Source organism: Typopeltis vanoorti, chromosome 1 (assembly GCF_054136105.1).
Source record: "Typopeltis vanoorti isolate ZY-2024b chromosome 1, IOZ_Tvanoo_1.0, whole genome shotgun sequence".
Lineage (NCBI taxonomy): Eukaryota > Metazoa > Arthropoda > Arachnida > Uropygi > Thelyphonidae > Typopeltis > Typopeltis vanoorti.
Window position 1 is genome coordinate 156251246 of NC_143549.1, and position 25367 is coordinate 156276612.

Genomic DNA, 25367 nt, shown 5'->3' on the forward strand with positions numbered 1-25367 from the left:
TCAATCTGGAGCAGTGGCGCACCCAGAGGGGAGGCCAAGGGGCATTGTCCCCGAAGAAAAAAAAAACATTAGAAAAATTCCAAAAATCTTTTCCTAATTAAAATTCATTTTTTTAAATTTATGTTGTATCGTGTTTTCTATTTCTATACTACTTATGAATTAGCGATCATTGCAGATGTTCAGGCATAGGTCGTATGCGATGCGTAGTGTGTATTCTTAAACTGTCTACTCAACTCGACCCCCCCCTCTTCCAATATTAAATCCTGAGTGCGCTACTAATTTGGCGGAAGTGATATGCAAATTAGTGCTACATCTATATTGGATGATGTGACGCTATACATACTGTAAGGATTTCAGCATGGACGCTAAGATAGGGTTCAGCAGAATTGGCTGTGGCGTTGATCTAGTTCTATACTTGAGTCTCAGCACAGGGAAGATTCCGCAGGAGTGAAAAGAACGTATGATAATACCGTTATGCTATATCTAAACCGAGTTACGTGGCTGTAAAGAGTAGCGTCTCCACCTGTAGCCATTCAGAGATAACTTACCCAAGATTATCATTAATTATAAATAGGCTGACCATATTTCCTTGAGACAAAAACGGGACATTCGGATGGCAAAAACGGGAGGGGGGTTATGTAATATTCTGTATTCATGAAAAAGTAAGACGATAAAAAAGTTTTACTTTGCCCAATATGTATGATGATAAAAAGTTGGTAATTATTGCTTCTGATTTGGCGTGCTGAAGAAAATTTTGATTCATAAATTTATTGATCAATGTCAACAAGCTGTCATTTGCGCGAAAACTTTGGCCGTGACCCACAGTATGATAAGCTTCACTTGCTGCAATTTTATCACTTTCGTTATCACCGTGATGGATGTACGTCTCACCATACACGAGCTGATGTTTTATTTATTTATTTTTTTTTTTATTATATATACTGAAGTCAGAGTGTTTTCAGCATCCTTATGTTTCTGGCTATGTAGTTATTGATGTCGCTTCTGCCTCCATGAGCAACGGAAAAATGGACATTACAATGCTGACATGCTACTTTTGTTTCATCACTACACAGCTTGTTCAGTTTAATAAATTTGAACACTATTTGGAGATCGTCATTAAAACTGCAGTTTCGCCTCTTTGACATTGCAAGGATAGACTTAAAGCTTTAAAAAATAAAACTTAAAACTTTAAAAATTAAAATTTAGATCGCCTGCATTGAATGAGAAAGTCACCGGTTAGCATTCAGACAAAACAAAAATCACCGCAGATATCTATATTTAGTATCGAACAATGCGACTCCATGGTTATAGAAATATCGATATACAGAACCGTTTTGAAAGGGACAGGGACAGTGCCATTTTTTTTCGTATTTCCCCACCGTCCCGTCGTTTAAATTAAAAAATGTCAATTTTGTCCAGTTTGTAATAAAAACTATAAGTATACTTTAATATTGGTCAATCATAACTTATTATTCATAACCTATAATCGTACATCAATATCATGGATACCAGTAATTTGTATAATCATATGGGCGCATTGTTCGATACCAAATATCGATATCTGCAGTGATTTATTCAGAAATAAAAAAAAAAAATGCATGTCGGCAACACTTGCGCGTCTCAGACACGACGTCTGATTTGCTGTAACGTTAGTTTTTGTTTTTTCTGTATGCTAACCGTTGGCTTTGTTATTCAATGCCGGTAGTTTAAATTTCACATTTTTTATAGTTTTAAGTCTTTTCTTGGAATGTCAAAGAGGCGAAACTGCAGTTTTAATGACTATCTCCAGAAAGCATTCAAAATTATTAAACTGGACAAGCTGTGTAGCAATGGAACCAAAGAGGTGTGCCAACATTGTATTGTTCATTTTCCCGTTGCTCATGGAAACAGAAGCGACACCAGCCAACATCTACGTTGCCAGAAACATGAGGATGCTGTAAAGACTAGCTTCAGTTAAAAACATCAGCGCGTTTATGGTGAGACGTGATGATGATAGTGAAAACGATAAAATAGCAAGTGAAGCTGTTGTTACTTTTCATACTGTGCGTCACGGTCAAAGTTTTTGGGAAAATGACTGCTTGTAGATATTGGCAAATAAAATTTATTAACCAAAATTTTCATCAGCACGTAACAAATCAGAAGCAGTAATTACCAATGTTTCATCACCATACATATTGGGCGAAGTAATAGAGGATTTGAATAAAACAAAAAGCATGAAAAGGCATCAAACTTTTTCCAATCGTTGTGCGGTACTTTTTGTCAAATTGTGGGGTTCAAAATTATTGACTTTATTTCCTTACCTGAAATACATTTCACCCCCCTCTACGTCTACCTAAATTTTTGTATGGGTTCTGTCATTGAAGAATAATGGTAAGCTGAATATGTTTACATAATAAATTTTTTTTATCGTCTTACTTTTTCATGAAGTTACGTAATATTCAAAATATTACGCAACCCTCCGTCTTGTTTTTGTCTCAAGGAAATATGGTCCGCCTAATTATAGGTGGTGAATAATAATTTATGATTGACCAATATTAAAGTATATTTATAGGTTTTATTAAAAATGGGACAAAATTGGCATTTTTATTAAAACGACGGGACGGCCGGGAGATATGAAAAAAAAAAAAAAAAACGGTAACTGTCTCGTTCAAAACTGTACTTATGGTCAGCTTAATTATAAATGGCATCCGATGAAGAGATGGACGCTCCTAACACTATATTTATCGTCTGAAATAATGTGGGTTCCACAGTCTGTTTTCTTTAGTTTACGGGACGAAAAACCCGACTTTCCTAGTGAAAAAAGCAACTTGCCAGTGTCAGAAATCGACTAACTTGGGATCCAGTCGAAGGAATGCTTATAAAATGTTCTCTAGTCGGCGACTTAAGTTTTTCTTCGGGCAGCCTAACGCTGTGGGCATAACGTTACTTCCACTGAGCTGCACAGGCTCCTAGGATTATTTATTTAATTATTTATTTATTCTGGTTTTTCGTCCTGTAAACTCAAGAAAATCGATCGTAGAACCCACATTATTTCAGACATTAAATATATTGTGTTAGGGTTAGGGACCACGAGATGGCGGTACATTTGAGCCGTCTCTCTTCACTGCGTACCGCTTAATTAGTGATAGCTTTGGGCCATCTGTCTCTGATTGGGTACCAGTGGAGACTGAACTGCCTACTCAGTCTCCAAAAGTTAGATAGGGCTAAATGGCCTCGCCTACTCCCGTATACGGGAATAAAAAGGCGTTAGCTGATTTTGATTATTTATTTATTTTGTTTGTTTAGTAAACGAAATTGGACAGCTTTTTTATTATTATTGCGACACCTCCAGGGAGTCCAAAGATTCATCGAGGGAGAGTGTGCCAACAGCATCGAACGATTGAATCCTTTCCAACTACTAACCTGGTTCAAACTTGCTTAACTTTTTGCTGAGCCATTAGTAGCAGAGGCTTTACCAATCGACCAACCTTGGACAGCTACTAAATGTCTGGCATCATCTCGTTTTCCTTTTTGGCAGGCCATTAAGTGTATTCGTATTTCACACTTTCTACTGCTTAGGAAACCTAGGAATGCGATGCTTTATTTCTTGTGTGTTTAAATCACGATTGTTAAAAAATAATTCATAATTTCCTTTCCATGCACAAAATAAAATAACCCCCTTGCATTTATTCTCTTGTATTTATGCCCAGTAGGTGGCAGTATTATGCAAGTGACAAGCGTGGCTAACTAATCGCAGTTAGCTGTTTGTATCCCATATTTCGAATTTGTATATTTTTATTTTCAGTTAATTTATTCGTACCGTGATTCTTTTCTTTTGGTTTTCAAAGAAGAAAGTAAGTGCGTGCTGTAAAGTTAAGGGTGTACTTTGAGAGACTGCTTAATAAAAAATAAAATAAATAAAATAATAATAAAAATTCAAAATCTTGAATGAAGAGAGAAAAATTAGCTTGTGAAAATTGTTTTCTCACCATAGCGAGACTTTCATGTGATATTCCATATTAGTTACTTTATCATTACGGATTGATTTTCTTGCTACGTTAACCGGTTAACCGAATCTATTCTTTATTTTTGTGATTCGCAAGTGCAAAAGTCCAGCTTAATGTGGTTCACACTGCTCACGATCTGCACTCGTATCAGTGGTCATATCATATCAGTGGTCTCTAGTGCTTTATTTATAACCCAACTGTGAGACTCATAACTTAAAACCAGTTTGAACCTTTTATTCTTCAAGTTGGTGTATTGGCTAATTTCTCTCTTATTCCATATAAATCTGTTCAGACCCACCATACCAGTTTTGCTTATTTCGTTATCTGTTTGCAGATTTATTATTATTATTAGACACCTCCAGGGAGTCCAAAGATTCATCGAGGGAGAGTGTGCCAACAGCATCGAACGATTGGTCCCCTTCCAACTACTAAACTTGTCAATTTCACCAAAAGCTGTAAAGTAAAACTATTTTACTTGTTCAATAGGCTCTCCATTCAGAATACATCTGAAGTTTTTTAACTTCCTGCCTATTTTTATACTTTTGGTCTTTTCATTGCTAATTTCCATACCACAAATTTACAGCTGTTACTCAATTTAGTTAGAGAATTCTGGAGACTTTCACAAAATGTGTTTAGGAGTACATCATCTGCATAAAGCAAAGAGCTAAGTTTGACATTTCCAGTTCTAATATCAGGCCTAATGCCACTGTCTTTTATAACGTGATCCATATAAATGATGAATAAGAGTGCATTTTTTTCAATTCTCACTGCTAATTAACATATTAAATGTAGATTATGAATTGCTCTTTATAATATTCCATTCAGCCCATACAATGGTAGTGGGTTTAAAAGCTTTTCTCTGGGCACCTTGTTGCATTCCTTTTCCATATCTACAAAACTTCAGTACAGATCCTTATTATATTCCCATGATTTCACAACTGTTTGTCTTAAAGTGAAAATCTAATCTCGATAACCTTTATTTGGCCTGAACTCAACTTGTTCTTCTCCAAGTTTCTTTTCCACAACTTTTCTCAACCTCCGTTCAAGTATGCTCACATAAATCTTACCTGGAACACTTAGTAAAAAAATTCTTCTGTAATTCTAACATTCAGATTTATTTCTTTTTTTAAAGATGGGAACTATGAGAGCTCTATTCCAATTGTCTGTAAGTCGACTTTCTGACCAAGCCCTCTGAATTATGCAGTGTAGCCATTGCAAAACTTTTCAACCTCCATACTTAAGTAACTCTGGTTGAATATCACCTACTCCAGCTACCTTTTCACATTGGCTTTTTCTACCTCAAAGTTGATATATACTCCATTTTGTATTTTGTTTTTGCAAAATTTGCATTGAAAATCTTCTAATATGGTTCTGTCACTGTTTGTTTCATTTAACAATCTTTGAAAATAATTGTACAGACTAGAATATCCTTGTTTTCAGTTTTCTTGTCATCTTTATCATTTTTGATTCTTACAGTACTCTTTCCTCCATTTCTAAGCTTTTTGAATATCCTCCAGAACAATTTGCCACCTTCCTGATGTGTATCTCAGTGGAAGTTGCATGTACCTTCCATGGCTCTAGACTGCCCTAAGGAAGAGCATCGCAAATTCTATTCTAGTTGTCGACTAGAGAAACTTTTAAAACTTTTACTGAACCTTTTTATGACTGGTTACTGAATTAGTCCATCTCTGGCATTCAGCAAGCTGTTTTTTTTTGTCCCAGAAACTCAGGTTTTTTGTCCCAGAAACTCAAGGAAATTGACCATAGAACTCGTACTGTTTTCAGACAGTAAAGCATAGTTGTTAGGATTAGGGACGACGAGATGGCAACACTTGTCAGCTACATCTCTTCACTGGTGCCATATATAATTAGTGATAGTCTTGGGCCATCTTTCTTTGATTGGCTACCGGTGGGGAGATAGAACTAACCCCCCTATTCTCCAAGAAGTTAGAGATAAAACAGCCTTGTCTACTTCTTATAGGGGAATAAAAGGCATTAATTGAGTTTTAATTTTTTTTTTTTATATGAAAGTCTTCCCATGACTTTTGTTTAGCTACTTTTACACACAGCTTAGCCCTTACATTTTTCTTTCGTAGTCTATATTTAAATTGTCGGTCAGCAGTTATAATTGAAGAAAATACAGGAGGATGGTTTGATGTAAAAGCAGGGGTAAGACAATATGTACATTATCTCCACACGTATTCATCATCTATATGGATCACATTATGAAACATAGTGGTATTAGTCCTGATATTGGAATTGGAGATGTCAAACTTAGCTGTTTGCTTTATGCAGATGATGTACTCCTAAACACATCTACTGCAAGCCTTCAGGATTCTGTAACTAAATTGAGTAGCAGCTGTAACAAATTTGGCATGAAAATCAACAATAAAAAGACCAGAATTATGAAAATAGGCAGGAAGTCAGAAAACTTCGGCTGCAATCTGAATGGAGAGCCCAAGTAAAATATTTCCTATTTAGGCACAGTTTTTAGTGAAGATGTGGGTTAAATCTAGAAATAGACAACAGAATAAGCAAAGCTGGTATGGTGGGTATCAGCTCTTGGAGGTGCATATCAGGAAATTGATGATTTCCTGATATGCACTTGAGTGTATGGATCCCCAAAGAGCTCCTTCGAAATACTTGACTCAATACAGAGAGCAATTAGATTGATTAATGATCCATCTCTTACCATCTGACTCCTTCCACTTTTGCACAGTTGTTTGGTTTCTGCAATTTGTGTATTTTATAAATATTTCCATGGCAAATGTTCATCTGAAATAGCATCAAGAATTATCCCACTTAGTACTAAGCCCATTGGAACATATGCAGCTGCCACCCAACATCCCTTTACAGTACACCTTGAAAACAGAACAAGTTTCTTTTTCTTCTTAGCTGAATAAATTTATATATAATAAGAGAGAAATTAGCTAAAACACCAAACTAGCAGTATGCAAAATGGTGTTCAAACCAGTTTTAAGTTATGGATCTGAAAGTCAGGTTAGAAATAAAGCACTTGATCAAAGATTAGATTGACCACAGATATGAGGGTTCTGAGAAAAATTGGAGTGAACTGATGGCAGAATCATATTAAAAATGAAAATATTAGAAAGGAACTACACCATTAACATTCAAGAATATGTAAGCAGAGCTAATCTAAGGTGGTGGTTGTTGTCAGCCTGTTGAATCACACTTCTGGACAAAGGCCTCCCCCATGTTATTCCATTCGGCTCTATTTCAGGCTATTCTTGATGAGATTGGTCCAGTTGTTAGAGCAAGTTCATCTCTCCATCTGGTCTTTCTACCTCTACGTCTCTTTCCCTCTCTAGATATTCCCCCAAAGGGGGGGGGGAACACTAGAAAATTTTCCAAAAATATTTTCCTAATTAATAAAATTCATTTTTTTAAATTTATGTTGTGTTGCGTCTTTTATTTTTATACTACTTATGAATTAGCTATCATTGCAGATGCTCAGTCATAGGTCGTATGCAATGCGTAGTACGTATTCTCAAAGCATCTACTCAGCTTGACCCTCCCCCACGATTAAATCCTGAGTGCACTACTGGTCTTAGGAAAATTTATACTTACCAGAATGAAGCCTGTTAGGTTCTTTATTTTAGTAATTTATAATCGCCCTATCGAAAGTTCACTTATGAAAAATAGAAAAATATAATCTTCTGACATGAGATGATTGCCAGTTAGACTGAGTTTGTTTGTTTTGCCCTCTTAAGTTTCTGCCTCATCTCTGATGAGAATGAAAACAGTTTGAAACAGTGTTAGGCCAATAAAACCTAAACACACTAATAAAAGTTGAATATAGGCTTATGGGCTGAGTGTCTTTTAAGTAAACAAACCAAGGCAACTCCTATGCCATTTAGACTTATCAAACTCTCAGGATAATTTTAATCTGACTGAGAAATTTAAATGAATGTCATATTCTTTATGTAAATAATTTACATTTGCCTGAATGAAGCATTTTAAGCTCTTTATTTTAGTTATTAGCTTTGGTTTTCTTATGTTCAAGACACATTAATAGTTCTTCCTATCTGGAGTAAACCCAACTTGCAAGAGTATATTTCTGGCTGTACCGAAGGATGGAGTTTGTCTTAAGGAAAACTGATAAGATTGGTAATTTCTTGTATAGTTTAAGAGTGTTGTGAAACTATGTTTGTGTACACTTCATGTACAACTGGGCTTAACAGACTGGCACATTTATGCCATTCCATTCCACCTCTCTAATCAGTAGGCTGTGGATTTGAATCTCATACTAGGCACAGATGTTTTGTGAATTTCATTGTCAAGTATAAGATCATCACTCTGCTTGGGGAGACTTGACTTGAAAACTTTATTTTTGGTGTCTAGATCAGAGTTACTGGATTATCTAACCTTTAGTCAACTCACAGTATTCATATTAATATATTTTAAACTAACAAGCTCTAATGGGTGGAATTATTAAAAAAAAAATTCTCGTTCCATAGACTGTCAGTTTTATGAGCTTGTCTCTGTGTGTGTCAAGATATTGGGGATAGATTTAATTTAGTTTTCCATTGCATATGTTCAGCTGTGTATATGTATTTCATTTGCATGTTCTTTGGCTGGTTTGCCTGTAATATCCTTCACAAATGTACTTTATTTACCCTTCTTTCCACATCAGTCCTTGTCACATCGATTATTGCAGTATATCCACCTAAACAATGCACATTTGCAAAGTGATTACTCAGTAATTCAATTGTTTTGTCTGTTTCAGGCATCTTCCTGCCATCCACATTCATCAGAATTATTCATTTATAGTAATATTTTCATGTATTTAATGCATATTGAAAGAACTGAACTCTTTCAGATTATTCTTTGCTTATTCAGCTAATTTCCTGTTGCACTCTGATTTTATGCCTCTGTACCTTACTGGTCATGATATGGTGTGTGGTTCTACTGAGTTTTCTGATCATCTTTCTCTTAAAATTTCTTCCATAAGCTTTTTTTTTTTGCAATCCTGGTTTAATGATTTTACTCATCCATTTAATTCCTGTTTTATTTATCCTCCTGACTCTACATATGTAGGCTTCTGCTCTTCAAACATCTCTTAACCACCTCGCATGCACTACTAACATCTTTTCTCTATAGTTTGTCCTCCATTGGCACTGCTCCAAACAGTCTCTTGAGTTTGTCCTAATAACCAGCTGTGTAATTCTACATTTAATTCTTCTTTACTGAAAATTCCACATACTTAATCACCTCTCGGGTCAGCATGACTGCTTTCACCAGTATAGCTATCTTATTTATAGGAAAATCCTCTGATGCATCATAAGATCAAGCACTCTCATTCCCGTAGTATCTTCCATTTCATGCTGCCATAGGTGATTATTCCTTAGTAGCTGCATAAATTCTTTCCTTCTGCCCATGTGACCTTTTCACCATCCAGTCTGTGTCGCCATAATAATTATCTGCATTCGACATGTTGAGTTTATTTGCTGATATGTACCACCTACACATTCTTTGCATTGATGGTAGTTAATGTCATTGTGTGTAGGTGGAGAATTAAGTAGTAGGAGAAATGGAGAGTTGTGTGTAGCAGAGTAGAATGGAGTGCCCTCCAGTGATGAGTTCTTGGAGGTATCATGCAAGAATAATAACATGGATTTATTTCTGTTATCAATATTATTATTATTTTTTTTTGTATTTAAGTGTAAGAGCCAATCAATCAAAAGCTAATAGTGATACTGGTATTAATTATGCGGAAAAAAAAATCTGATGTAGCATATGGTGTCAGCTCTCATTGAAGTATGAACTGTATATAAGTTGAATCCAGTTTGTGCTTTTCACTAATGCTATCAACAAGTAGGTAATTAAACATATTACTAACAGTGTTACTAATCTTTGTTACAGAGTAATATGTGATACTTTTATGTATATTTGAGTTACTGTCTGTTGTTACAATTATAACAAGATTTAAATTGACTATTGAAATCAATAGCTGTACCAGAAAGGTGTGAAGAATGAAGGAAGAATCTTCTTTTTTTTTTTTTTTTTTCGAAAAGAGTCATAAATAATTGCATGCAATGCATATAATTATTTGTGACTCTTTTCCATTTTTTAATGAGGGATGGAAGATGTTTTCCAGTGTTTTGCAGCATATCAAAACAAATGCAATAACAAGCAAAAGTTTAAGGGATAAAACTAATTATTCCAGACAACAGTATGTGGGAACCGGAAAAAAAAAAAGTTGCTATTAACAAAACTACATTTCCTTCTCGTACAGTAAAACATAATTATAGTTTTGATTGATGAGTTCATCAAATTTCTGCCATGTACCCTCAAGGGGTGTACAGTATATGATAGTACTACATGAAAAATTTACATCATTACTAACTTCTTATCTACAATTTTCCTCCAAATCAGTCTGTTACTTGTCAAGACTCCAACATTATCAGATCTTATATTGCTATTGTCTAAGGCACTTTGTACCGTATCAATCTATCTATATCTTGGTCTTCCTCTGGGTTGTTTTGCTGCCAACCTGGCAGAGAACACTTGTTTTGCTAATCTTTCTTTGCCCATTCTGTTTAAGTGACCATACCACCTGAGATTAGCTTTGCTAATGCATTCCTGGATGCTGACAATGTCAAGTTCCTTCCTAATATCCTCGTTTTTAATATGATATTGCCATTGATGTCTGTTCATGCCTATAATATTTCTCAGGACTCTCATATCTATAGTCTCTAGTCTTTGGTCAAGTGTTTTACTTCTGACCCAGCTCTCAGATCCATAAGTTAAAACTGGTTTGAACACTGTGTTGTATACAGCTAATTTAGTGTTCTGACTAATTTCTCTCTTATCCATATGAATTTATTCAATTGACTTCCCACCATACCAGCTTTGCTAATTCTGTTGTCTATTTCTATATTTAATTTACCATGCCTAAGCAGTTGAAATGTTTTACTTGTTCCACAGGTTCTCCATTCACAACACCGCTGACATTTTCAATGATTCTGCCTATTTTCATTGTCTTTGTCTTTTTATTGCTGACTTTCATACCATATCTATAACAACAGTTATTCAATTTAGTTAGAGAATCTTGCAGACTTGTAGTGGATTTATTTAGAAGAATAACATCATCTGCATAAAGCAAAGAGCTGACATTAACATCTCCAATTTTGATACCATGTTTAATTAACAGAGGGGATAATGTACATCCTTGTCTCACACCAGATTTAACATTAAACCATCTTCCTGTACTTCCTTCAATTCTAACTGCCGACTTACAACTCAAATAAAGACTAAGTATTGCTTGATATAATGCCCCATTGACACCATATAACTGTAGCGTATTGAATAGGTTCTCTCTTACCACCTTGTCATATGCCTTTTCCAAATCGACAAAACTTAAATACAGATCTTTGTTATATTCCCATGCTTTCTCGACTATTTGTCGTAAAGTGAAGATCTGATCCTGACAGCCTCTATTTGGCCTGAATCCAGCTTGTTCTTCACCAAGCTTTCTTCCACAATTCTTCGCAACCGTTTCTCAAGTATACTTGCATAGGTCTTGCCAGGAACACTCAGTAGGGAAATACCTCTGTAATTCTCACATTCAGTTTTATTTCCCTTTTTATATATGGGTACTATGAGAGCTCTACTCCAATCATCGGGAATTCGTCCCTCTGTCCGGGCTTTCTGAACTATGCAGTGCAGCAACTGTAACACTTTTATACCACCACACTTCAGCATTTCTGGTCGAATATAATCTACTCCTGCTCCCTTTCCACGTTTCAAGCCTTTGATGGCTCTTTCTACTTCAAGTATGGATATGTATTCCTGACTTGATGCCTGATCAGTGTTTTTTACCACTGTGCTGTCATCACTGCTTGTTTCATTTAGCAGTTTTTCAAAGTAATTACTCCATACCAAGGATATCTTTTTCTGCTATTTTCATGTCACCTTTATCATCTCTAACTCCTTTTACAGCACTCTTTCTTCCATTCCTAAGCTTCTTCAACAACCTCCAGAATATTTTGCCACCTTCTTGATATTTATTTTCTATATTCTTGCCAAAGTCCTCCCATGACTTTTGTTTAGCTAGTTTTACACAGTGTTTAGCATTCTTGCATTTGTCTCTGTATTCTCTAAGAGCACAAGCTGACTTATTTGACAGGAACTTTTGATATGCTTTCTTCTTTTCCTTCACTGCATCTTTAACTTCCTGTGTCCACCATGGAGTTCTAATTTTTCTATCCTTGTAGACAACTTCATCACATGCCTCTCTGGCAGAAGCAATCAATGTTTTCTTCAGAGTTTGCCATTGAATCTCCAAGGTTTGATTCCTTTTCTCAAACTCTTTCATTTTTTCTTCAATAATCTTTCTGTATTTTAGTCTACAGTTCACATCTGAGAGCTGCTCAACTTTTATTCCCTTTAAAACTTTCTTACATGTTATTCTTTTCAATATGAAATTCAATTTTATCCTGCTCAAGACTAAATAGTGATCACTTCCAATTTCAAATCCTCTGTACACTCTGGTGTCCTGCACCAGGGAGAAAACATTACTATCAACAATAACATAGTCAATGAGACTTTTCTTATTCCTAGCCTCTTCTCTCCATGTGAATTTGTGCATATTTTTATGTTGGAACATGGTGTTAGTAATAACCAGTCCATGTCCTGAGCAGAAATCCAACAGATATTTGCCATTATTATTAGCTTTGCTCTTTTCTCCAAATTTTCCCAAAATATTTTTGTATGTCTCACAATCATTTTCTACTCTGCTATTTAGATCCCCAACAAGGACCAACTTTTCCTTTTTCATTGTGTCAATTGCTTTTTCTAAAGCTTCAAAAAATTCCTCCACTTCTACCTTAGTAGAACCTTCTGTTGGACCATAGGCACAAATAAGTCTCATTGTCCAGTTTCCCATTCTCATATTTGCTCACATTACTCTACTTGAGACTGGCTGCCATTCAAGAAGATTAGTCTCATATTTTGTGTTGAATACTATGGCTACACCTTTCTTTTCCTTGATTGTCATTGCCTGAATATAACATTCTGTATTTATTGCTCAGAAAGATCTCACCAGTTTTTGTCTTTTTTGTTTCGGTCACCCCATTATGTCGATCTGGTATTTATCTAATTCCTCAGCTAGCTCCATTTCTTTGCCATTCAGGCTTCTTATGTTGATCGTACCGATCTTTAACTCTGGTGATGTTGAGTTGGGGTTTGTTTTCAGATTTGTTCCAGTAGCTGACTTTTCGTTGTTCACCCTGGTTCTCTGGCAAAAACAACTGGGGCCTTGTTTAACCGGGCGACTCCCTAGCTGGCATGAAATTTTGTCATGTTGTACCATCATTTTTATTTTGGTTTAATCAATAAGAATACAATTTAGTCAGCCAAATCCCAAATTGCCAGCCCATCCTTGTTCATTCAAAATCCAAGCAGACACCCAACAGGGTGTACCACGAGAAGGTGAAGATTGGACATTAGGTCAGAAGCCCTGGTCGGTTCTCCGCATTCCTTTAAAGGCTATGTGGAGGTCTCCTCTTAGTTCATGATCAGAATTATTAAAAAAAAAAAAAAATAAAAAAAATAAAAAGCCTGTATTACAAAGTTTTCTTGCTCCCAAATCAAAACTGAAGCAATGTTTGTGGAATGTTCTTTCCTCATGCCCAATGAAACAAGCAATTACTGATTTAAATCCAGTTAAGTTTGTCACCCTGATAATCAGTAGTGCAATCTATATTCATCTAAAATTAGTACCAATTTTAATTTATTACTATTTACCAGAAAAAGGAGTTCAAATAAAAGTATTGGAGTTTACTAATTTACCTGGAAAAAATCCGAATTTAAATTTTTTGGATAAATTCAAGTTATCAGAAAAAAATCATTGGCTTCTGAGCAGATGACACCAATACTAACTTTGGTTGTTCTGTATGCAAAAGAACATTTCTGTAAAAATGTGGGAATCTGCAAAAAGAAATGTCACTGAGCAGGATGTAGCTCACATCACACACATTGCTGCAATGCCAGATTGTTTGCCAATTGACTTTCAGAATATTCATGTGAAAATTTATCAGCAGTTTTATTTATGCTGTAAAGGTTGAACAACTAAAATCATTTTGTGACTTCATTGAAAATATAAAAGTATAGTAACAGGACTAAGGAAAACAAATTAGTTGACTTTATTGCCTGCTTTGGAAGAGTAATACTCTTTTAAAGGACTTAAAAATAATTTTTCTTGACAAGATGATGCCAGCTGTCAGCCAGCTGGCATCATCTTGTCTGTCTATGAAATTTCAAGCAATAGAAATTTCTTGTGCTTGAAGTGCAATAAGTGGGTAACTTTTGAGGGACTTACGTATTTTACTATAACTTTACTTTATATTAAAATAATTTCAGTTTAATTTTCTTGTATTATTTACCTATTAATTATTTAATTAGCTGCTACAAACAGCTAATGGTGAAATGGCGAATGTACCATTGTGTGTGTGTGTGTGTGTTGGGGGGGTTCTCTAAATGAGAGAGACTGAATGAGACCACTGCCCTGCTTATTGGAAGCATGAAGTGACTTGAAAAAGCTCCATCTTTGGTCTAGAGCAGGATTTCCATGTTATCTAAAAAATAAATGAAAACTGTATAAAAAATAGAAAAGAATCATTAGCCCACTCACAATACAAAATGCACTATAGGTTTGCAAATAACCTTTTGCAGGTGGGAGCAACATAAAAAAAAACCCTGTAAGAAAGCCAATGTACTCCACAACAGCAAATATGAATATAAGAGGCCAGAACTTGCCTCAGCCTTAAACTTCCTAAACCTCAACAAATTTGGTTGCATGACTTCTCCAAATTTGTAAATCACTCATTCTCAGAGATTCAGCCCAACAGCCAAGACAACCCGTTTTAGCCTGCTAGAAGCACTGTTTAGAACTTCTGCCTCAACTTTTGTTGTCATGCTTCAGCCTCATTTACCAGTGTTAGTTCCTGCACTAACATACCATATTGTATTGTGTTTCCTGATGATGGCAATTTGAGTTTGCCAAAATATGTCAGAAGTATTAATTAAAATTATTATAATTAATATTCAATATCTGATGTAATTTTCTTAAAAAGCAAAGTTACCATTTCCTAATTGTCATTTCCTTTCCTGAACACATGCTGTTCTTTTAACAGTAGTCTACTCAGCTTCACACTTCCACTCTCACTGAAATGTCAGTCATCCCTAGGAAACAGCTCTCTTTTACTTTAAAACTTATCCTATATATCCACTCCACATATTCAAAAATTGTCCAGCATAATTTTAAATTATTGTCATTTTATTAATGTTTTGTACCTGTTGTGATACTTGAGTCAGGTAATTATTACTGTTATTAATACCAGACCTCAGTGCAGTCAAAAACTCATAGCAGGAAGTACACACTGTGACATACACACAAAGCCCATCAAAATATGCTTTAAACTCGGTGTATCTGCATTCATAGCTTATACAGCTTCCAAGGATATCCCCTTGTTCTACTCCCTTTTCCCATTCTATGAAAAATTTATTCCACATTGATATGATATGATAACCTTTTACCAACTTAATGTCCCAGTCATATCCTCTCTCTTCCTCCTATTCACAAAGCTCTGCAAACTTCATTCTCTAAGTCTGCCTTGATATCCTACACCTCAAAGACCAGTTATCACGTTAGTCAGTCTTCTCTGGAGATCATTTCCAGTATTCTCTCATTATCATGAAAACCAGGGAACCCAGTCTGTGCCAAATAATCCATGTGAGGTCTGATCAAGCCCTTATACAATAGAACCAGAATCTCACTATTTCTGCTCATTAAGGTTCTTTGTATGATGTGATGACTTCATAACTTGTGTTGTGACCTCTGAACTTAAGATCCTTGTCCACTATCAGCCTAAGGAGTCTTGTCTCTTAAACTTCCTCCAGAATTTCCCCACCAACTGTATGCTTTGTGTTCCATCATTGCTTACCAAATTTCAGGACTTGACACTTTGCAACATCGAACTGACAGTTCCATGCTGTTGCCCATGCATACAATCTATTCAATTCTCAGGTAAGTTTTGCATCATCTGTAAACAGTTGTATATCACCAGTTGTATATGTTAAGCCCATCCCAATATCATTAATATACAAATTAAATAACAATGGTACCAAAAACAGATGTATGCATCTCCCTTGCCCAATACATTCATCATCTTGTTATAGTATATGTATAAGCAAATTGATAAAACATGATCTCTCTTTAACAAACCCATGCTGTGACAAGCACAAAAAATACCACTATTATCAACACATTTTTGTATCCTATCTCTCACTAACCTCTCCAATACCTTAACTACACTCCCAGATATACAGATTGGACCTGTAGGCGAAGGCTAACGCTGTCTCCTTGGAATATTCCCTTAAGACATGTGGTGATATGTCATAAAGTCCTATTGCCTTATTGACATCTAGCTTGCTAGATATCAATAAGGCAATAGGACCTTTTCTTTCCCATCATTAAGTCTTTTCTCATTTCATTCTCTACTCTTGAGCTCCCGATTTCACACTGAGGATGAAACACCTGCACTGAATACTTCGACTATGTCCTCTGCAGCAGTTACCAATCTCCCACTTTAATCCATTAACATCATCTTACTATGATCATTCTTTTCTCTACTTGCCACATATTGAAAAAACTCTTGAGGGTTATTCTTCGCCTGATTTGCTAATTTCCTTACCAACTGAGTCACTTATCTAGCCTGCTGTATATACTCTTTGTGCAACTGATTATTACCATTATTCATCTTATGCTACCATCTTCTAGATTTCATGCTTAATCTCCTCACTTATCCATTAAACACATCAGTTCCAAAGCAGCATTTATTTCTTTCTGCACAATTCCTCATTCCATGCTGTAGCTCCAAGCTGTCTCCTAAGCTTGGAGCTACAGCATGGACCACCAGCACAATTACAAGGCTGGTGATTATTGTCATAATCACCAGCCTTGTAATTCCACATATATCCTTTCCTAACAGAAGTCTTCATATGACTAGCCATACTTAGGTGACCTCTTCATGATCGCTCTCACAACCCAACAACTCACAATTACATCCTCTGATGAAATGATCAGATCTAAAACTCTTTATCCTGGCATGCCCTCCTTTACATACTGCCTATGTTAGTTGTCTCTCAAGAACTGGAGAAATTAATTTCCTTATTTCCAAAGGCTATATCTTCATTTCAGTCTATATTGCCATCATTAAAATCACCCATAATAATTGCCCTTCTCTTGATCACTAAACCCAAGTTACTTATACATTTCATCATCACCTCCCTCCACATTCCCTGGCCTCTAGGAACATCTAATATCTCTTCGTGTCAACCTCCACCTCACACCACACTGCAAAACATTGCTACTATTTCCCTTTGAGTTGTTTGGAAGTGAATGCAGGCATGGTTTGTATCACATTTTCAGTCTGTTAGTCTCAAAGACATCTGAGTGCAAGTGGCAACTCACAATCACTTGTAATAAGATGTCTTTGAATTTCTTGTGTCTTTAATATATTATGTCACATTTTACAGTTAAGTGCAGACTGCTTTCACGGTGTGTGTGTGTGTGATGGTGCATTTATAAGTGTTAATAAACAGTGTGTCATTTGTGTTTGGGCCAGGATGAAAAGTGAGTCTCTCCTCTTTTATTTTTTCATGTCTTGTAAAATTAATCTGATTCATTTTATAGATCTTTCAGCATCTACTCTTAGCTTCACATCAGATTATTGCAGTATTGATGGAAGATGACCCTTCTGCTTCAGTTGTGAATAGGAAATCATGAAGTTATTTATAAAGTATCAACAAACATCATTTGATTGAGCAGAGGGAATTATTTTTTACAGATCCAAATTTATCTAAATAATTTAAAGTGCTTGGATCTCTTGTTCAACAGTGAATGTGCTCCAGAAATAATTTTTTTTTAATACTTATTTTTGTATTTTGAGGCAAAAAATGGAATTTGTTATTGCATGTAGGTGACCTTTTCACTAGAATGACAGAATTTTATGAGATTGGTTCAAAGATTGGTGCAACTAGTTTTAAAGCAGTTTGTATGTCAAACTTAGCATTATGAAAAACTATTATTAAAAGAAAAGAAATGTAAGGTATGATAAATGAGTTGACTCATATGAAGGAAGAAATTAGAAAACTCGTAAGGCTGACTGACGCAAGATAAATTAAAATGGGAGAGAACATTATATGAATGAGAAAATGAGAGAGAGAGAATGGACAAACCAGCAAAAGAGAGGGAACGAGAGAAAGTCGAGGGAATACAGGAGCAAGGAAAAGTGAAAGAGAGAGATGAAAGGAAGGCAAATGATAAGTGAGATTACAAGGAAAGAGTGTTGGAGAAGAGAAGGATGTAGGTGAACAAGGAAAGAATGGATCTGTGAGGAGGAGTGATGTATGGAGCTTCGGTGATTCATGGTATCCAGAATCGAATGTTAGAAGGCTCCTTGCCTAAAGGGACAATAGAGACTGAGTGTATGGCAATAAATTGAGGTGAAAATGTGGGTGATATGATAGTAATGGCTGGTACAAATGATCTGAGAGATTTGAAGTTCTTGTTAGGAACTCTGTAGTAGAAAAGTGCGAGAGTGATTTACTCAGTGGAGATACTTTTGGAGACTGAAGATATTAATCGAATTGAGTAGCCAGCACCCTCCCAAATCCCAACGCTACAGAACACATTTGAGATGGAATAGGGAGACATATTGCTGTTCAAAATTCTCCCCTGCAGAAAACAAACAAACGCCTTATACTTGCTCTGAAGGAGGAGTTGGCCAATTTGCTTCAATAACTCCTAAATCACTTGGTGCTAAGCATGGCACGATGTTGTGAGAGCTGCATCACAGTTCAGGACAGACATATTCCATATCGAAATGTCTATCTGCTTAGTTTTTCTGTGAGCACTGTACATTAATTCCTTAGCTATGTCCTTAGGAAATTTGTAACTTTCACCAAAAATGTATTGCAATTTAATTTGTATGAAATTTATAACACATTTTTTCTGTAATATAATTTATTAGTGTGCTGGCAATAAATTTATCCTCATTTGGCTGTAGTCATGAACAGGGGTGGCTCGTGCACTGCGGAACTGTAGCACTTCCAATTTTTCTCGATATATAAATATATTATATCTGCTTGTAATATTTAATTTTATCATCAACAATCCTATACAATTCTCTTATTTTGTATAAAAAAATAATAAAAATCCTTCTTGCAGCATTAGGAGGGTGAAGGACACTATCAACATTGTGTTTACCACAGTGTCATATTGCTGTGCGATCAAACATATGCATGTCATAGTGAGATGTAAGCTATTAGCATAATGTGGCACTTTCCATCACGCAGATCCACTGTTGTTTATATGCAGTTTGTGCCAGCAGCAGAGTGTTTGTAGTGCTTATCGTGTTTACTCCGTCTGTCCAAAAATTTTAAATCCATTCCTTTAATTACAATTAAAGGAATAGATTTTATTTTTAAGTAATTTTGAATTATACTAAACTGATTAATTTTATCAATAATAAACAATATTTTTTCATGAAACAAAACAAGAATATATTTTATTTTTAAGTAATTTTGAATTATACCAAACTGTATAATTTTATCGATAATAAACAATATTTTTTCAGGTTTATTTTTATTTTTTAATTTTTACCATAATTTTGATATTTTATTCAAACATGTATACACTGTACTTACAGTGTCTATGTATATTTCGAAAGTTGCAGCACCCCTACGATTTCAAGCCACTAGCTGGCACTGGTCATGAAAAGATTTTCATATACAGGTAAAAATGTAGTTCCTCCTTAGCTTTTGGACGCTAGTGTATGTAGCGTAGTCGCAAAGATTCTTAACATGCAGACTTTTGTTTATTTACGCTCATGAAAACAGTGATGCATTGCCAAATATAATTCAGACTGAGTTAAAATGATGACAGTGATTAGAAACATTTCTTCATAAATTGTTAGAAACTACAAGTTGCTCACATTTTGACTTCCTGTATATTTGACAAGAGTATGGAAGTGGCATATAATAAGAAACTTGTCTATCAAAGTGCATCTTATCTATTAAACTATGCAATTTAGATTTCCTCATCATCTCCACATAACCAATATTGCAGATGACCAAATTTTGAGATCTGTGGTTGTTCTGATCAGTGCTTTATCTAGTGATATAGCAACAATTTTATTTCTACTTGTTATTGTGCTCCTTATCATAGCAGCTGTGTGGTCTTTGCAACACTTGCCATATGCTCTCTAAACGTCATACCACTGTAAGTCATCACACCCAGATCTGGGTGTGATGTAATTTCTGGGAGCCAGACCCAGAAGTCTGGGCCTGGCTCTCACTGATAAGATCTCAATAAAGGTTGAAACCAGTCTGGGTAGTAATCTTTCCTTAATGCATAACATTATATATGTCTTTAAGGATATGTGCTTTGCATATTTATGGGATACTAATGCAAGTGATGTGAAGTCATTAGCCTCTACATATGAGTTTCCCAATCGTGAAGTTACTTTATATGCAAACTTTGTTTGCTTACACTTGGATAAAGGATTAAACCGAGAATATAATTTCTTGGCATCTTTAATTTATAGTATAACCAAATGGAAAAACTTTCAACAGTGTGTAACAGATGTTAATGCTGATCTTTATAACTTAACCTAACTTTGCATCATCAATAAATAATTGATGATCCTTTATCAATATTCCCGAAATATCATTAACAAATAAGTTATTATTATTATTATTATTATTGTTCCAGGAAACTCCAAGGAGTCGACAGACTCATCGAGGGAGGCCCTAACATCATGTCAAGAACAACTATTTAACATTCACACAGTATCTATCATACCTTGCCTTGAACTCATTCACGGTCGTAGCACCCACAACAGACTCTGGAAGCTTATTCCACTCATTTACCACTCTCCAAGTAAAGAACCTAGCTCTAACACCCTTGTCCACCACGCTCTTGCCCAGCTTCCATGCATGACCCCTAGTCCTCCCACCACCAGTCATATTTTCAAAAATATCTTCTGGATCAATCTTATAAAAACCTTTCAGTAATTTGAATGTCTCAATCATATCACCCCTCCTTCGCCTATCATCCAATTTCTGCAACCCACAAATCTTCAACCTATTCTCATAAGGTTCATTCCACAGACCTGCTATCATCTTGGTCACTCGTCTCTGGACCCTCTCCACTTCCTCCCCATCACGAAGAAACCCTGGTGCCCATAGCTGGGCACAGAAGTCCAGATGGGGTCTTATCAAGGCTCGATACAGAGGAACAACAACTTGTTCGTCTCTGCATGTTAAAGTATTTTTCAGAAGCCAAGTGATTTGGTGAGCTGTTTTAGTTACTTTTGCAATGTGCCCCCTAAACTTCAACTCCCTATCCACCAACACTCCCAAATCCCTGGCCTCATCAGTCTCCTGGAGTATGATTCCACCAATGCGATATACTGCTGCTATTCTTTTCACCCCAAAGTGCATAACCTTACACTTTGCCACATTAAATTGACATCCATTTTTCCTAGCCCAGTCCTCCAAACTATCCAAATCATCCTGTAAAATTTTGACATCTTGTGCACTCACAATTGCTCTACCCAACTTTGCATCATCAGCAAACAAGTGAACACTTCCTCTCAGATCCTTTCCAATATCATTGATGAACAAATTGAAAAGCAGTGGTCCAAGAACAGAGCCCTGTGGCACTCCATTAGTCACAAGACGTCTTTTAGACTCCACTCCTGAATAAACCACTCTTTGATATCTCTCCTTCAACCACCCTCTTATCCATCTCACCAACACTATATCTATACCCATCTGCTCCAGTTTACTGATTAGGGTTCCATGTGGTATCCTATCAAAGGCCTTGGCAAGGTCCAGTAGTATCACTGTAAACCCATTACCCCTATCCAGTTCAGCCGTCACTGTGTTATAAAACGCGAGCAAGTTACTGAGGCATGATCTACCCTTCACAAAACCATGTTGTCCCCCATACAATATCCCATTTTCATCTATCCAATCCTGTATTCTTTTCTTGACTAATTTCTCTAAGACCTTGACAATGATTCCTGATATGCTAATCGGTCGGTAATTTACAACAGCAGTCTTGGAACCACCTTTATGCAGTGGAACTATTTTCCCCTCTTTCCACCCGCTCGGGACTAACCCAGACCCGAGACTCAAATTAAACAAAATGGTCAAGGGTACTGACAATTCTTTAGCTGCTTCTCGTACAACACGAGCTGGTATACCATCCAATCCCAGCAGGAATCCAATCCCAGTTAACCAGCAGGAAGCCCAAGAACAGACCTTTGTGACATACCACTAGTTACTTTTCTTTTCTGTGACCCTGCTCTCCTGTACATGACTTTTGTATTGTTCAGAGTGCCTGACTCCAATCTAACTAATCATCTGTTATTCATCCCCCTCTTCTCCATCTAGTATACCAAATTATCATGGCAGTGTGTCAAACATCTTTTCAATGTCCAGGCATTTCTATTCCTTTTACTCTGCTTACTCTACTTTGTTAGTAATTACAGATGTATCCTAATCACTTTCCATACTTTGACCACCTCCTTTTCTCTACAGTACATCATCTCATAGTATTGTTAATAGTTGAATACAGAGCTTCCTTCAGTCACCTGTATTATAATTCCACATGTAACACTCCTGTTGACAGTAATTTTTCTCTGATTACTTTCACCAACCATCAATGGTGTTAATACATCATTCTCAACCACTTCCTGCAAGGATTTTACCAAATTCAATACTCTGTGTTTTCATTACATGCTTCTTAAAGTAGTCATCTCTTAAAAATATAAGAAATTTGCTCCGTGTCCTCCTCCCAATCCACATTCCTATAATTAAAATTACTCAGATCACCTACCTTTTATTTCTAAGCAATCTGTCTAAACATTTTGTAATTAGCACCCTCTATATATCCAGGTCTATAGCAGCAACCTGTTAGATATACTATTGTATTAATTTCAGCTTCACACCATCACACATACCAGTAGTACCCACCTTCATTCCTAGTAAAATTCCTCTTTTATCATCAATAGTACTCTCACTCTTTTTTCTTTCCTGTATTTTTGGAAGATTTTTCTTAAATCACTTCATTTCTATTTTCACCATTATGTTGTCAAAAAAGTCAAGTTTTGCTCATGCCAATTATCTTTGAGCATGTTGATTCAACCAATTCCACAATCTCAGCTCCATTATTTCAGATACTTTATGAATTAGCATGCAAACATAACAGAGCTACTTTCTTTGAGGCCATGTTATCTCACTGCAGTTGCTACATTATACCTCTCTTCACTCCAATTCCCCCCCCCCCCCACTGATTTTGATTTCTTCTTTCCCAACTTTCATGTCCCATCCTCATTATCCTGCATTCTATGAATATGCTGATCATGATCATCATTCTTTCTCATCCTTGCATTCTTCTTCCATCTTGCATAACCTGATTTTCAGTTTCTCTCTCTGATCCTTAGCCACACTCATTTTATTTTCACTCTCAGTTCAGCAAATATCAAACCCATTCAGTTTTTTTTTTTTTTTTGACTTTTCTTTTTAAATGTTACTTACAGTAGATTAGTATTGTGGATAAGCTATGGAATTTTTTTACTAGTTTTATTAATTTTTTAAAATATTTTTTGTATTTTTATTTTTTACATAATCCATAAATCTCATTGTTGAGCAAACAAGAAACTTTTTCTAGCTTCTTCAGATCTCCTATGTTGACAATAGTATTTGAACTGCAATCTGTTAGTTGTAGATTAAATAAACTAACCACTTGGCTAATCAGGCAAGCAAATGCAGTCCATCTGTTTTAAACTATTTCACTGTTCCCCTCCCCCCCACTCCATACATTCACAAATTGCACACCATTGTCTTCTTACACTATCATCTTGCCATTCACCATCTCTGCTCTTACTATCTGTTTTATCTGAGTGACATTCTAACAGTTTACTCAACATCACTATTATTCTTTGCCCCCTGCAATAGCTTCCTAAAATCTCTTTTCACATTCTTTGTTTTCATCTTTCAAGTCAGAATATTGTATGATCAGACACAGAATTTCTTGAAGTAATTTGTCTGCTGAGAATTAAATGAACATTTTTTACTTGATTATGTTATACACTTTTTTACATTCTTTTGCATTGAAGTGTACACTGAGTTAGCTTTGCATTAGTAACACTAACACCCACCTAATAATGAGCTGGTCCATCTCTCTGTGCTGTTACAGCTCACAGATACCTAGGAACAAATTCCACAACGTATTGACAATCCTCCATATGAACTTGACCCATGTCTTCTGCAGCAACTCCATCAGTTCAAGCTCATTCTGTGGAGGAGGATCAGCAGTTTTCAAATCCTGTTCTAGCATATCCCATACATGTTCAGTTGGATTACAATCAGGGGAGTTTGTGGACCAAGGCAATGTGGTGAATTCATTGTCATTTTCCTCCAACCACTCAGTAGTTGTATGAGCCTAATGGGAATGTGCATTGTCCTGTTGAAAGATGATACTGTGGACATGGTAGACCTCCTGCAGATATCCTCAGAGATAGTTGGCTAACAGGTCCTTGTAGTGTTCACCATTTAGTGTTTGTGGGGTGATAACCAATGGACCTAGGGCATGCCAGGAAAAAGCTCCCCAGACCATAACACCACTCCGCTGGCCTATTGAACCCACAACTGTGCAACCAGGGCTTCATGTTGTTTATGTGAAATGCAAACCCTGCCTTCAGCATGGTGGAGCAGGAAATGGCACTCATCACTCCAGATGACCTTCTTTCATCTGTTGATGGTCCATTGCCATGTTCCTTGGCCCATGTGAGGCATTGTTTGCAATGCCTAGCCGTCATTATGGATACCCTTGTTGGTCTCTGGCTGTGCAACCCAACCCAGGCAAAGCAAGGTACGGCACATGGTGCATGTGGAAATGGGTCAAACTGCTCTACTATTTGGTGGTAGGTGAGCTGTGTGACTGTTGCATGTCATTGCTGGGATATTAGTCGTGACACCCAACATTCACCTCTAGGATCAACCACAGAATCAACCCAGAGACCAACAAGGATACTCATAATGACAGCTAGGCATTCAAATAATGTCTTGCATGGGCCAAGGAACATGGCAATGGACCTTCAACAGATGGAAGAAGGTTACCTTGTTGGTTACTCCCATACTACTGTATCAAGGACTAGGACTGGATTAACTATGAACAGACATCTAGCAGAAGGACACACAGTGGTTCAACACCACTCCACTGGCCTGTTGAACCCCAATTGTGCAACCAGGGGCTTCATGTTGTTTATGAGAAATGCAAACCCT

At 36.3% G+C, this 25367-nt stretch overlaps 1 protein-coding gene across 1 annotated transcript in view; it reads left to right on the plus strand.

Moving 5' to 3' along the window:
- The first annotated feature begins 3734 nt into the window (after positions 1–3734).
- The window catches only part of LOC150110570 (solute carrier family 75 member 1-like), a 73259-nt gene continuing 51626 nt past the window's right edge, over positions 3735–25367 (plus strand). Inside the window, exon 1 of the mRNA XM_090401647.1 lies at positions 3735–3833. The gene's annotated coding sequence lies outside the window, so the exon portion shown is untranslated. The remainder of the gene's footprint in view (positions 3834–25367) is intronic.